Source organism: Sebastes umbrosus, chromosome 4, assembly GCF_015220745.1.
Source record: "Sebastes umbrosus isolate fSebUmb1 chromosome 4, fSebUmb1.pri, whole genome shotgun sequence".
In the NCBI taxonomy this organism is placed as follows: domain Eukaryota; kingdom Metazoa; phylum Chordata; class Actinopteri; order Perciformes; family Sebastidae; genus Sebastes; species Sebastes umbrosus.
In genome coordinates this window covers 33,591,015-33,607,044 of record NC_051272.1, presented here as the reverse complement: position 1 = coordinate 33,607,044, position 16,030 = coordinate 33,591,015, and the positions used below count along the sequence as shown (strand labels likewise).

At 40.6% G+C, this 16,030-nt stretch overlaps 1 protein-coding gene across 1 annotated transcript in view; it reads left to right on the top strand.

Annotated features, from left to right (window-relative positions):
• znrf1 (zinc and ring finger 1) overlaps window positions 1–16,030 on the top strand; it is a 69,362-nt gene that overhangs the window by 46,355 nt on the left and 6,977 nt on the right. The gene's annotated exons all lie outside the window — the stretch shown is intronic.

Below are 16,030 nucleotides of genomic sequence, written 5' to 3'. Positions count from 1 at the left end.
CATTGATCAGTTAGTTTGTTTGTGTTATTGTGTGACTTTCGGATACAATATTAATGTGGTGTCCACAATACAGTACTACAGTACTACAGTACATCTAAGTTACTGTACGTAGCAGCTTCATCATGCAGAACTCTGCGTCAGGTCACGTGGGGAAAAGGTTTTAGAAGGGCTTGGGGAAAATAGCATTTTGACTCTAAAACATACATACTTCGATCAAGATTTGAATGTTCAGATAAGGAACACCACTGGGAAGCTACAGAATGATAAAAAAAAAGACTAGTTAGGAAAGAGGGTTATAACTCCTTCTCTTTAATACAAATGATAAAATAATCCTCTGACAAACAAGAAATAATAAGTTCTATATTACTGATTTGTAGGAACAAATAAAATTGCTGGATTGATATCAGCAGTGACAGACATCACGGCTGAATGCTACCTTAAGGAAATCAAACTGCTAGTTTTAGCAGATAAAAGAATGATCCAGCAGCAGATTTGAATGCATGAATAGTGCAAGGAGGGTTTCCAGGTGTCTTCTTAACACTGCTGCACAGTTCACTTTAAGCAAATCATTGCATATTGCATAAGAATGTATGGCACTAGCATCTCTCTAACCTTTCACATTTTATTCAATATATAATTTGACAAATTAATCAGATGGGATGACTGCCAACAAAGAAAGAAAGTCAACAACTTTAATATGCTGTCACTTCTGATTTTTTCAGGTTCATACTTATATTTTGAGTTTCTACTCAAACATGTTTACATACTTTAATGTTTAAAAAAAACTTATTTTCCTCATGCTGTCTGCTTGAATATACCTGTAATTACCTTCTGTCTGAAACGCTCCGTTTTAGTACATTTCAATGGCATTGTAACAGAATTGCGTTGCTAGGCAACAGCTTGGGTCCATGTTTACTTCCTGTCAGCTGATGCCATTCACATACACTGCAACAGGAAATAAACTGGAACACATTTAGAATGTTTATGTTTAAAACTGTGAAATGGTGTAAATATTGTAGATTTGTGACATCACAAATGGACAGAAATCCTGACGGCTTGTTTCAAAAGCTCAGTTTCTGAATATAGGCTGTTTGTATTTCTCTGTGAATTAAGCCTTTCGATACTTTCACAGTATTTATATAGAACTTAAACCTGCTTTATAATATAAAAGCAATGAAAATATCACATTTTACAATATGGGGCCTTTAACACATTTCTTTTACTTGTCAAAAGTCTGAGTTCAGATGCTTGCGGTATCGTTTTAGAACATAAACTAGCATATTTAAATAGTGTGTCTTCATAGAAAAATAAACAAAAACGTTGACCATCAATAACCTTGAAGATCAATGCTGAGCTCGATCTCTCTGGGTTTCCACGTGATGTAGAAAGAAGCCGTGGTGCGTAAACAGTGTAGGCCTGTGGGAGCCGGGCATGTCAGGCTCTTTTATTTTGCTTTATTGATCGTCTGTGTAGAGCTGCTCTGTGTTATTCTGTTAGCTCATCCCTCACTGTCTCTCCGCGCTGCCCCTCTCTCCTTTCTCCCTGTTATTCAACCACCAACTCACTGACTGGATTTCGTGACCACTAATCTATTACTCCTTATTGTATTTCATGTTTCGGGGGGGAATGATACCTGCTATCAATTGTAGTGAATCCTAAAGGAATACATGCACACTTTTGTGAATTTTCCCATTGGTCAACCAACTAATGATTGATGAGATGCCAAAATCATCCAAGTGTCCCTGGTGGATCACTGGCTACATGTGCTCCATGCTAATGCTAACAGCACTAGCATCATACAAGACTTTTTGATACAGCATGTACATTAACACATGTAAAGAGAATCTGCAATATATGTATCATGATACAGGGGTTATGATTCAATATATTGCAATATATTGTGATAATGTAGGCAAGGTGATATATTGTGATTTTTTTAAATAACATTTTAGTTAAACTGTCATAGTATAAAAAACTCAGAATGTTCAGAAGATGTGAAAAATGGGTCCAATATTTATTTGGTGACTATGGGGCAAAAGAATCAGTCATAATCTGTGTTCATGTTCACTTCTCCCATTGGTGTTAATATGCTTAATAGGACATGCTGCTAGTCTCCTAAAGTGCCGCGGGGCAGTGGCGAAACCCACGTGACACAGATACAGGAAACTGACCCGTCTCCTTTCTGAAATGTCTGGTGGTGACACCAAGACATGTACAGTATGCCACCTGCATGCACGTGCACATACATGTCAGTTGTTGTGCACTTGAATAAGGTCAAACTAAACAAGGACCCACGGCAGGGCTCGTTGAGAGAACGGGCCCTCCAACAATCCCTCTAGGGATCTAGAGGCCACCTCGGAAATACGTCTGTGTGTGTATTAAAGAAGAACACACATTAGATTTAAAATGGTGCCATTTGCAATATATCGCTTCGAAAAAGTACACCCATCTCTGTCATGGCTCAGATTTTAATTTTCTGTTTTTTATGGTTAGTAGCAATCTATAACAAAAGCATTTGCTTATTCTACACAAACTATAAACACTATTAAAAATGATTCAATTAAATGGATGTCTCTAGCTGATCATGTGACGAAACAATATGACATACGGTAGTTTAGGTGCAAAATCTGAAAGACTAATGCTTAATGTGTTTGTGTGTGTGTGTCAGTGCTTCATAACTAGTAACTAGCGTCCGATGGGTCTCCTCGTAATTACCTCACACCGCTGATCCACCCGTAAAAACATTGCTCCATGGGGTACCTTTAAAATTGTTTTTTTATGTGGATTGTTTTCCCTCTTCACTTGCATTGGAATTGAATTAGGAAGAGATCTCTTCACAGCCAGTATGGACAGGAGAAATGATTACATTGACCAAAACAGTGTAAGGTATCTGAGTGCTGTCTTAAGGCAAGAAATGTGGCTGTACGAAACACCCCTATAGGGCTGCATTCTGGTTAACCTTTCTTAGAGTCTAAGGCGATGTCTTCAAATTGTTTGTTTTGTCTGACCAACAGTCCAAATCCCCGAAATATTGATCTGAAAACTGTAGAAAAGCAGTGAATCATCGTAATGGAAGAGCAGGAACCAGTGAATGTTTGGCATTTTTGCTTGCTTCAGTTTTCGTATAAAAAAAAGAAAAGATCTAAATGTCACCTTTTAAAAAGCCAAAGGGTCATATCACTAATAAGACCAGAGGTCTGTACTACGAAGCGAGTTCAACATACCCAGGGTATCTCCTCGTTATCTGGCTTCACTAACCCTAACAACCGAGATCCCGCTAAGTGGTCCTACGACGCTGGTTATCAACTCGGGAAATCAACCCAGGGTTTCTCTATCTCACTATGAGAGTGTGTTCACATGAATGGGGCGGTGTTTGCAGCATATGACCAGTCACAAACATGGACAAGTCTACAGATTTGCAGACAGACAGGCAGAGCCGCACATTTTACAAAGGAAGAACAAACTATATTAGACAAATACGGAGAAGTTAAACACTTAATCCAGACTAAAAGTAACACAGCTGAAGCTGCCAAATGCAGGAAGGACGGCTGGCAAAAGAAAAAACTCCCGATGTGTGAATGCATAAATTAACAGATTTATTAATTTAACGGAACACTCAAAAGTCAGATATAGTCGTCTGGATATAAATAGCTTTAAGAAATGTATTGGATGGATGGGTTACACCTCATTATGCCCATTAATAAATATAAGGCGTGTGTGACTGTTTCAACCTTCTTTCAGCTGCGTCCCCGTCTCCGGTGGTGTGAAAAAGACTCAAGATCAAGTAAAAAAATAAATATAAAAACATAATTCAAAGTGGTAAAACACCAAGAGAATAAATCCAGCTGTCCTTCCTGCATTTATCAGTTTAAACTGTATTGTTTTTAAGTCTGGATTATGACTGTAACTTCTTCATATTTGTGTAATATTATCATACAATCACCGCACTGAGATCTGATTGGTCAATAGGCAGTGCTTTTATATGAGTTGATCACTTATCTGGAACATAACCTACTCCGGAGCAGGTTAGGTGTTCAGCATCAGTTACCATGGCGATTCTACCCTGGTAAGAAGTGATCCACCTTCGTAGGACTGAAAACCCTGAAGGGTTAACCCTAAACTTACCTCGCTAACCCCAAATCCTGCTTGGTAGTACAGGCCTCAGGAGGGACGATGCGAGTTGTTGACTTACCCAAGAGGTTCTAGCATTATTTATGTTTATTGTTACTCTGAATGATACCCAAGGTTATTTATGAATGGAATACAAATGTACATAAAGAGCATAAAGAGTGAGTAAAGCTGCTGCAGACACACCGTCTACCTTCCACTCTCCTGTTTATTTCCTTGAGCAGGCTGCTGTTTACATATCATGAAAAACTTACCAACCCACAAACTGTGAAATAAGACAACCCTGTCAGTTTTTTTTGTTTTTTTTGTGAGCTACCTATAGATCACAAAACATGTGATTCAACAAGCCATTCAGATGTGTCTCCCCTTCCTATGTCACATGCAGGCTCCTTAGAATATACCGCCCACAGCTTGAGAACTACCTTTGCAAAGGTGCACCAAGCCAATCAGAGCAGACTGGGCGTTTTCAGGAGGGACTTAAAGGTCCCATATTATAAAAAAGTGAGATTTTCATGTTTTTTTATTATAAAACAGGCCTAAGTCCTATATAAATACTGTGAAAGTATCGAAACATTCAATCCACGGGGAAATACAAAGAGCCCGTATTCAGAAACTCTGCATTTGAAACAAGCTGTCAGGATTTCTGCCCATTTGTGATGTCACTAATATACAATATTTAGACCCTCGACACAATTTTAAACGTAAACATTCTAAATGTGTCCCAGTTTATTCCTGGTTGCAGTGTACGTGAATGTCATCAGCTGACAGGAAGTACACATGGACCCAAGCTGTTGCCTAGCAACACAATTCTGTTGCAATTCTGTCAAAATGCGCTAAAACGGAGCATTTCAGACAGAGGGTAAACACAGGTATATTCAGGCTGACAGTATGAGGAAAATAACGTTTTTTTTTAACATTAAAGCATGTAAACATGTTCTAATAGAAACACAAAATACAAGTATGAACCTGAAAATGAGCATGATATGGGACCTTTAAAGAGACGGGGGCCAAAACGGAGCATTTCAGACAGAGGGTGAATACAGGTATATTCAGTCAGACATGATGAGAAAAAATAATGTTTGTTGAACATTTAAGCATGTAAACGTGTTCTAGTTGAAACCCAAAACACAAGTATGAACCTGAAAATGGGCACGATATGTCTCCTTTAACTATGCCACACCTGGTTGCTCGGAGACACATGCTCGACAGTAGCCATGTCTGTTCATCGCCCCTAGCAACTCGTTGATTGACAACCACTTGTTTGACTCAAAACTGTGCACATGTAACGTCTGATCTGGAGCCTGAAGGTCACCTTGTAGGAGTCTGTGTTTGTGTGTGTACAATATGCATAGTGGGGGACAGTGTTGCCACACAGACTAAATCATGTAAAGTTGTTAGATGGAGGGTGAGGAGGGAAGTCATTTTACAGCTCCACAAATAGCATTCAACTAGGCCCATAAGGCCAGTGCAGTAAAAAAAAAATAATGTAAGTTTCAAGCCTGCAGCTGGATTCACACTGCGAGGGGAGAGCAGATTGAGTGACAGAGACAGAGAGAGGAGAGTGAAACTGTCTTAAGGAAGATGGGATCCAGAGTGATGGAGTACCCTGATGGCTGATAAGGGATGAGAGAAGAGAGGGCAAAAGGAGAAAGACTCCCATAATTCCTCTCTTTTTTTTCCACGGCTCTGTCTGTCCTGTCACTCTTTATTTCCAGCAAATTACTCTCTCGTTCTCCCCTCCGTCTGTCCCTCTCTCCACTGTGAGTCAGGCTCTGCTCCCGCTGTGAAATTTCTCTCCATCTTTTGTCCCCCCCTCCACCTCTCTCTCTCTCTCTGTCTCTCACGCTCTCTTGGGTTTTTGAGACCCACAAAACGGGCAGCTTATCTTGTTTCCCAGCATGCTCAGGGGTCTATTGTCAATCACCTGGGCCAACTAACTGTCGCACATCAGCATATCTCGGAGCAAGGTCATCACACGTTTATGGTACAATAGATGCAGGAATCTAATCAGACTATTAAAGCACTAACTACACTGACTTTGTAGGAGTTTAGTCCAACAAACATTTTTCTCAATATGTAAATTATTAGCTGTAAAGATTTTAAAACTTGCATGAGATGGTGAATAAATGACTTTATTTTTGTTTGGAAGAGTTTCATTATCCTCACTACGCAGCTGCCAGCGGCGCGGTTTGTATTAGCCCTTCTTTGTGTTGCGTTCAAGTTCATTCTGGACGATTTGATTAACTCAAACGTGTAAAATATCTATATTGTGAAAATCTTATCAATACGACGTGAACCAAAAGGTTATTTTCAATTGAAACGTACTATAGTAGTAGCACTATAGATGATAGCTGGCTACATTAGCTCTCTTGAGTGACGACAGTCCCGTAAATTGTGACATGAATAGTGTAATACTGTCTGGTAGCTCATCTTATAGTGACTTTAACTGTTACATCTACGAAAGGGACAGACTGATTAAAGACTCTGCACACTGATCTGTGCTCTCAGTTTGTGTTTGTTGATGAGGCACAATGGTGGAAGAAGTAGATATTTTTACTTAAAGCTGAAGTAGACGAGATTGCAGCAAATATGATTAAAAAAAGTTATTTTTATAAAATGGTCACTATATCCTGACAGTAGTACATGAGACAGGTAATCTGAAAAAAAATCATGTGACTCTGTGTCCTCCGGTGTCCTCCGGTGTCCTCCGGTGTCCTCCGGTGCTCCTAATGGCATCTGCAGGATTTCACATACCGGAGGAAAACAACCAGTCAGAGCTGATCTGGAGTCTGTGAAATCTTGCAGAAACCATTAGGAGCACCGGAGGACACCGGAGGACACTGAAGGACACAGGGGAACATCATTTTTTTCAGATTACCTGTCTCATGTTCTACTGTCAGGATATAGTGACCGTTTTACAAAAATAACTTCTTTTAAATCATATTTGCTCCATTTTTACCCACTGCAGCTTTAATGAGCGGTGTGTTTAAAGACTAAAATCAGCTCATTTCGAAGGTTGGAGACGCAGAGAGACTTTCCTGACATTTTCAATGCACATCAATGTGAAATATCTTCACAATATGACACTAAATGTGCCCATATTTGCAGAATGAGCAGAAACTTACAGATTGCAGCTTTAATTCTTGTATGAATCTAAATGCCGTGTCTCTGAGCTTGCCTCCTCGTCTACACTGTGCCGGTGAGGGTCATAGGTAGCACACGTGAGCTGAACACTGGATCTTTTCTGGGCTTTGACTTTACATGCTGATATTTTAATGCCTCCCCCACTAAATATAGCCCCTCGCACAGAGAGGGAGAGGGGGTCACATACACACATGGGAGTCAGAAGGGCAGTATGGAGACTCAGAAAGCAAGACCATGTGTGTGTCTGTGTGTGAGAGTGTGTGTGTGTGTGAGAGAAGAGAGAATGGTGAGGGACCTACACTTTGCCTCTTGCAGCTCAGGTCACCGGAGGACACAGAAAGAGACAATAAAGAGGGAACTGAGTGCATGTGATTCAGAGAAGCAAAGAGCGAGTCATCTAACTCATAATTGATGCGAAGGTGTTGGATGCCAAATGTCTGTTGGCAAGCCAACAGCCGGGAGAGAGACAGCTAAAAGTCAAGAGGGAAACGGGGGCAGGTGAGGAGAGGGCTAATCACTGGAGAGACCCTGGAAAAGTGTGCACATGACTTAGGGTGTTTTCACACTTGGTCCCTTTCAGCCCTCAAAACAAACTCAGAGCAAGGAGTCAGCATATTTTGCATATATGTGAACACTCCAAAAGGACTCAGACCCCTCTGAATAGAACTGAACTCAGACCTCCTCGGGAAGTGGTCTGAGTTCGGTTCGATTCAATTTGGAGAAACCTTTCTCACACTTCTGTGGTAAAAAATCAACAATTAATGTCTAACTGAAATGATTTATGTTTAGGACTTAACGTTAGCTCAGTATCGTGTTAGTTGGAAAGCTGTTTTGTTGTTTAGGTCAGCTGTTGTCGACCGTTAACATTACCAGATACACCAGGAATATTTTGCTGACTCATTTTGAGACTAACGCAAGTTTGGTATTGTGATTTACGTTTTACCAATGCTTATATTTTAGACTTCAGTGGACGTCAGGTATACCTGCTCAGACAACACGACCCTTTTTACTCTAATATCTGGAGGGAGATCATTCCGCTGTTTTGTTTCTGTAACTGAAAAATCAGTTTGAGTAAATGTTGTGGATCAATATTTTATATTTCCCGTCTCCCCTCGCTGATGATCCTGTTTGTCTCACTTCACTATGAGCTGTTAGAATAAATAGTTTAAACCTGCAGTGTTTTATAAAGTAAACTAACATAACATAAACAAAAAAAATCAAAGTTGTATTGTTCGATAATATTGTGGTACGAGTTTGTTTTTTGTCCAGTGCTTTAAGAGCTGGTTTAAAGGCTAAAAGCCAGATTTAGCATACTGCAAAATACATCGCTTTAACCGTTGCATTCTGCATACTACTGAGGAAGGCCGTATGTACTATATACTGCATACGGCGTTCCTCAGTATGTAGCAGGCGGTTTGGAATACAGCTTAAGTAATTATGACTGAAGCAAAGGAGGAAGTCAGGTGATGTCATTATAGAACAACAAACATCAGACTTTAACACGGAAGACCGCTGTTTGTTTCCTGTTTCCAACAGACAATCAATGCTGTTTTTTAAAACTTTGTCCATGACCATGATGGTCATTATTGTAACCATGATGACCCAGGTCCCCTAACCTTATCGAAGTCTTCATTTTAACTAATACCGTGATGTTTCCCTAACCTTACCAAAGTCCTTATTTGAAAATAAACCATGATGTTCCCCTAAACCTAACCAAGTCATTTTTAGTGCCTGAACCAAACCAAACACTAACACCATAGAACCATTGCATCGTCACACCATAAAACAGTGATATGTGACAGTCATACTTGCCAACCCTCCCGATTTTCCCGGGAGGATCCCGTTTTTCATCGCCCTCTCCCAGTTTCCTCCCGGGGTCACAATTCTCCCGTATTTCTCCCGATTTATGGCAAATTTGCACACTTTTTTTCCTTTTCGTTATCTTATCCTGTTTCTGGAACAGAACAGTGTGTATAATCCCTACTGTTTCCACCCGGATGACAATAGAGCTACAACTACAACTGTCGTTTCCCGGCGGAAGAGAGCAGTCTATGCTCGCGACACAGCGCAGTTTGAGCTTGTGTTTAAGCTGCGCTTGCCACAGCGTGCAGCGCCCAAAGTTGGGCTTTTAGACTGCTCTGTTCCGACGGGAAATGACAGTTGTCGTCTGGGTGGAAACAGTAGGCGGCAGGCTGGGGAGTCCCGCATATGAGGCGGTGCGCCGCGACCGGCTCTAGGTCGGCTTGGAAAGGCTCGGGGGGAAGGTGCTTCCTGGTGCCGTGGCCAAAGTGTCACCGAGGGCTGTCCTTAGTGCGCCCCAACCGCGTCGTGCCCCCAGGGTGGGGCTCAGCCCACGTAAAAGGCGCTAGGGGTCTGTGGCGATGTCTGCAACCCACCTGACCCGTCTAGAAACAAAGACCAAGGAGTCTAATGCACGCGAGAGTCAGAGGGTGCAAAACCCTGTGGCACAATGAAAGTGAGGGCCGGCGCGCGCCGGCTGAGGTGGGATCCCTGCACAGCGGGGTCGGGCGCACCTCCGGCCCGTCTCACCTGCACCGTCGAGGAGTTGGAGCGTGAGCGCGTGCGATAGGACCCGAAAGATAGTGACGTTAACGTCACGCTGCCGTAAAGTGGTATCAGTGCCGTTGTATCGGAGCCGTTTTGCGAGTACGAGTATATGAGCACAGTATCGGACCCCATACCCGATACTGGTATCGGTATCGGTGCATCCCATTAGTTTATGCCAGAGAATCACACGCCAAGTTCACACCAGAGGGGCGACCCCCCACTTTGATTTTGACATCCTCCCTTTTTTAAGGTCTCAAGGTTAGCAGTATGGTGACAGTTCTGCAAGGCACAGACAAATTATGTCCTTCTGATAGTAGCATCAGATCAGAAAACACTTCTACGTGTCGTTCCTGAGGGCATGGACCAACAACAAGTTTTAATCTCTCCTTTAGTGTAGTACAGTATGCTGTTGTACTGCAATGACCTAGTTTCAGCTGCAGCAAAGTGGATACGGGGTACATTGCCAGCACATAAGGGGTTGAAAGCTCACTAAATGTAGCTTCAAGATTATGAAAGGCTTTGTAAAAATTAACAATAAAATCTTATAATCAGCTAAAATTTACCGGGAGTCAGAGCAGGTTAGCTAGAACAGTGGTGATGTGCTCCTATCTGATCCAGTTAACAGCCTCGCAGCTGCATTCTGTACCGACTGCAGTCGCCGGAGAGGGTTTTGGCTGAGGCAGGACTATGATGAGTTGGGGCACTGACTCCGGATGACCTCATTTTTTAAACATTTCACAGGTGAAGGAAACAAGATTGAACAACCCTCTTCACTTGATTATAAGAGCTTGGGTCAGATGTTGACTTTAGATTTAATACACTCACAGTCAAATGCAGACTTTTTGGGAGTTGATTAATCTCCGAGTGTTTCCTGGTTGGATTTATTTGCACAGGAAATTTGGGGAAGGGGAGCAGTGGAGCTGCTGTATTGTTATCAGACAGCGTATGTAGATTCCTGCGATTTAATCCGGAGCACTCTGTCGGAGAGATGCTGTGGGTGTTTTCAGGGGGGTTGATAGAGGACGGAGGGATGTGCTACTGCGAACAATAGAATAAAGGACTGGGGTCAGAAGAGGAGAGAGATATAGAGAGAGGGAGGGAGGGAGGAGGAGAGTGGGGTTATGGGAGTTTGTTGAGGAACTAAGCTGATTTGCAGTCAAAGCATATGTCTTCTGTCTCTTATTCCATCTCACAGTCTACCCCCTCTCCTCATCTGCCCCCATATTCTTTCTTTCTCTCTATCTACTGTATCTATCTATCTAGCTGAATAATCTTTTTGGACAACATTCATATTTCATTTGACAGATAGGAGAAAATTGTCCACAATCATCCAGGCACATCCTCAAAAACTGGTTGCATTTATTTGAGTGCTGTACTTAAATTCTGTGTCTTTACTTGAGTATCACTATTTCATGAGACTTCATACTGTAATTTATTTGACAGCTGTTGTTAGTGATAATTTAGCAGATACAGTTTTACATTCAAAACGATGTTAAAAAAAAAACCTTTTTCACAATTACATAAAATTATAACATAGTTTACTGTAAATTTTTTGTCGCGGCTCCAGGGATGGCAATATTGGTGTGTGGGTCCACCACTCTGGTCCAGGTTGAAATATCTGTAAAAGCTTTTGGGTGGATTGTTGTACAGACATTCATGGCTTCATTGACTTTAGAGATCCCTTAACTCCATCTTCAGGTCAAAACTTGCAATCGTCCAATACCTGCATAACTAACGGTATTCCCATCAACCTCACTGATTGTGTTACGGCGTGTCCGCAACGCCTGCATGAGCAGCACGCGACGGCTGCGGAACCGATTGTTTTTCTATTACAGCGTCCGTGTTAACGGGTTAGAGCAGCCGCACAGCCCACATGAGCAGCGTGGCTCGTCTGTGTGTCAGCTTCAGCTTCTTGTACAGATTCGAGGTCTCGCCTATTTTTACCGCGAGCCGTGCGCGGTTCACGGCAACAACACACAGTGAAAGTGATCTTTTGACTGTATATTGACATCACAGCAGCAAAATTACAACAGTTTCAATGTCTGTATCTGTAGAATATGTCACGAACATGAAAAAAAGTAAAGATTTATTTTTAAATCAACACTTCCTGCCTTCATTTCAAAATAAAAGCCTGCAAGTGTTTTTTTTCTGTGGATAGAATTCCTTCATTTGTTAACATGAGGCTTTTATTCTCAAATATGTGCAGGACAGTGTTGTAGAACATGCAGTGACTTGCACAGCTCCATGAATGAATATAGTACGGGGTTTTAATTGTGGATTATTATTATTATTTTCAAATTACCACACGTTTCTTAACCTTTCTCTGTCTAAAATAAATATAAATGACATTTATAACAAAATGAAATGGCCATTATGAAAGGCAAACTCTATGTAGAAAGAAAGCGCTGACAGCAGCAGCTGCAGCAGCAGCAGAAACGCAGCTGGTCTGAACATCCGACGCGTGACTCACGCAGCACTTAAGCGAGGCAGTCGTCAGGCGGTGCTCACGCGGGCGGTGTGGACACGACGTTAGTGCTGATTAATAAATGTCAGCAAACTAACATGCTAAACTAAACTGGTGGAATAGCATGGAACCAGTGTTAGAATCTATATCTCATCATGCATGTGCATGCATTGCTCCATAGTGCTACCAGTCCACAGTGTACCTTTAATTACACCTTGGAAAGGAAGTTGTGTAGAGTAGAGTTGTGTTTTTTACTGGATTACAGCAGGTTTTTTCATTATATTTTTGTGCATGGATGTCATTTTGTGGCAACTTTTCTTTTCATTGTATATGACCTCATATGAAAGATCAAAGGTGACTTTATATTGTCTACTACATTGTACAGCATTGACTTTTCTCAGTAAGCGTTTTGTACTGTTTTTACTGTTGAAATGGGAATCTAAAAAGCTCAGTGTGAGACACCACAGCATTCAGCTAGATAAAACTGACATTCTGGAATAATACAGTAAGCAGTCAGTGTCAACAAAAAGTAGAACAAAACACAGATTTGTGTATACTGTAAGAAACATTTCCAGTGTTGACTGTCAAGATGAAAAAAAACTCTTAAACATTTTAACCGGTCCGGCTCACACGATGACAAAGCAACTTTTCATTTCGGTGCTGTCGGCCAACTTACTGACACAATAACGAGGTTTTGAAACATGAATGAAGTGTTTTGGGTGAGTTACTACTTTTTGCAAACATGCAATAGAGTTGTGATGTCCCATCAAACTGTTGATGAGCCAAAGCGATTGAGAAAAACCTTAGGAAATGGTTTAACATTCAAATTCCAGGGTTGTGACCTTTCTCCCTTATTATTTTATCTTATATAGATGATTGTCATTGTAAATTGTAATTGTGTTATTATCTCTTCTCAGTGAGATTAATCACATGGACCCATACTGCTGTAGATTCCTTTTAGTTTTAAATGCAACCAAATCTACAAAAATGATATTTTCATGACATTTCTCACGCAAGTCCTCAAAAAGGTAGGGGAGAGCGGGGTTGGTTGGGACGGGGGGACAGCTAGGACAGTATTAATTATAGTTCCCACCTTGTTACAGATCAACAAAAAGCCAGCAGAAACTCTTTTTTTGCCAAATTCCGAAAATATAATAATTTTACGAATGTTTTATTTTTCTCAAAGAAATGTGAACAAGTGATATTGTAAATATAAGGAGTTCGAATTTAGACAACATTTTTTTTTTTTTTCGATTTAAATTATATCTTAAGCCCAGAACAAGGTTGATAAATTGTTAGCAGACACCTGTACTGTATGTGTTCAGGGATCAAATTATTTTCATTACCATTCAAGTAGTCTGCAAGTAATGGAAGGTTATTTGGTGTTGATACAAAAGTGTCCGAACCGACCCTGCTCGCCCTGACATATGATTATCAATGACCCCCCACACATGTTCTTTATGAATCTTTCAAGCTAATGCCATCAGGAATGTGTTTGAGATCATCTGCATGTACTTTGGTTTCATTCCAGAAGCCATAAGGCTTTTCACTGTAAACAGCCTCGATAAAAGTGATGGTCACTTCAGTCTGTGTATAAACTGATAAAATGGGCCTCTCGGACACTGTTGATCAGGATTGAATTGGCAAGTGCCATCAACTTTTTTATGTTTTCTTTCTGTAAATCATATACTCTCGTATTTTTGTTCCATATATTGTTTTCATGTGTGTGAATGAATTGTTGTGCTTTTATGTGGTTTTACGTTTGCAAACCGGCTTGTGTCAGATATGCGTCATGAGTCAAAGAGAAGAGTAATGATGAGCAGTTAAAGCTTCTGCTTTACCAACCAGCCAATCTCAAAGTGGAGCAGCAGCCCGGCTGCACAGTCTGTGTAGCTGTGCCCCACAGTGACACATATGAAATAACATGTTGTACTATATTATCTGCTCTATTTCAGGTTTAGAGTTCAAAGCTTTATTTGTTGCATACAGTACATTTATTCACATGTGTGATGACATCATGCACATATATACACATATGCATAAAGTGTGTGCTTTCTTGCAAATTTTTCTTTCCATACTGTTGATAAATGTGGCCTATTATATGTGCGCTCTTTGCTGATGCTTTATCCCTTCTGCCGTCTAGTATGACAAATTCCACAAGGTGTTCTGTGACGTTGACCAATAATAGGAAGGCAGAGCGCTCTACGACTGTAAACATGAGAAAGTGCTCTTAACCACTGAATATATGAAATACATATTACTCCATGATAATCCATGATTTCCTCTTTACTGTCAGTACAAAGAGTTAATAAGAGCTCCATTGTGAGGACGGAGAATCTTGTGCAAAAGTGTATTTAATAAGATATTCATTATTAATCATATTATATAGAAGTCTATGAGAAAATGAACCTAAACATTGTAAACATGAGTTTATGGTCTCAATCGCTAGTTTCAAGTCTTCTACAATACAGCATGATGTTCATTTAGTGAATGATGGTCCCATTTAGAGTCAAATAGACCATAAAGCAGGGGATGCTTTTTTTTCTTTTCTTTTTTCCTCTTTTCTTTTGCCCGCCAGCCACTACCTCTTTGGAGGACTAAATTCACTTTGTTTTCATTCTTTCTCAAATTAATAGCCAATGAAGGAAAAGAAAAGTAATACTACTACTGTAATAACTAGAATGGCACTCAGAGAGCGCAGACCTCCGCCAACGACTTTAAAAAACAAATCACAGCTCACAGCTGGCGTTACAGTGAGGTGGTCGGCTTGTTATTCATTCAAATCCATCGCACACTTTTGAAGTAATCATGCTAACAGACAGCCAAGGCCTTGAAGGAGGTAACAAGGCCTTTGGCGTTGGCAGAGGTAATAATCATAATCTTAGTCAAACCATATTACTTAAAAAAAGCAGGGTCGAATAAGCTGGCCACCTTAATGACATATAAACAAATAAACAATTCAATTCAATTTCAATTCAATTTATTTTTGTATAGCGTCAAATCACAACAGAAGTTATCTCAAGAGACTTTATATATAGAGCAGGTCTTAGACCGTACAAAAGACAGACAACAACAAGCGTGGACATGGACACATACAGTATACCGTATGTAAACATAGAACAGAGACATAGAAAAATAAGGCCCCCTTTTTTTTTCTTTTAGACTGTGTAAGACGGGGTATGCAGGAGATGCTTAAGGGCGTGGCTACTTTGTGATTGACAGGTCGCTACCACGGTGTTTGTCCAGTCTGGGAGTTGTCCGTGTTTTTGTCTTACCCTTTCACAGTGTGTTTTCAGTTCATGAAAGTTATTTGTAACATTTTGGCCGCCTAGAAATGTCTTATTCACCCTCACGTGTCACTTCTGGTTCCAAAAAAAATCACAAAATGCCGAACTCGAGGCTTCAAAACAGCAGTCCACAAACCAATGGGTGACGTCACGGTGACTACGTCAACTTGTTATATTCAGTCTATGGTGATTAGTATATGTCAGTGGTATTTGGTGAACCCCTAACACTATAGGACATCCAACACAGAATGATGTGACTGGAAAAACTCCATGTGACTATCATGCTCCTGTGTATTATTATTTTATTTTATTTTATTATTTACTTTTCATTATCTTTATCTTTATTCAGTATTTGCCTTATTGCTGTATTTTCTATTCTGTTTTTCTTTCTTCACAGCTCAGCATTGACTACATTTAACTGAATGCAAAATCACTCTTA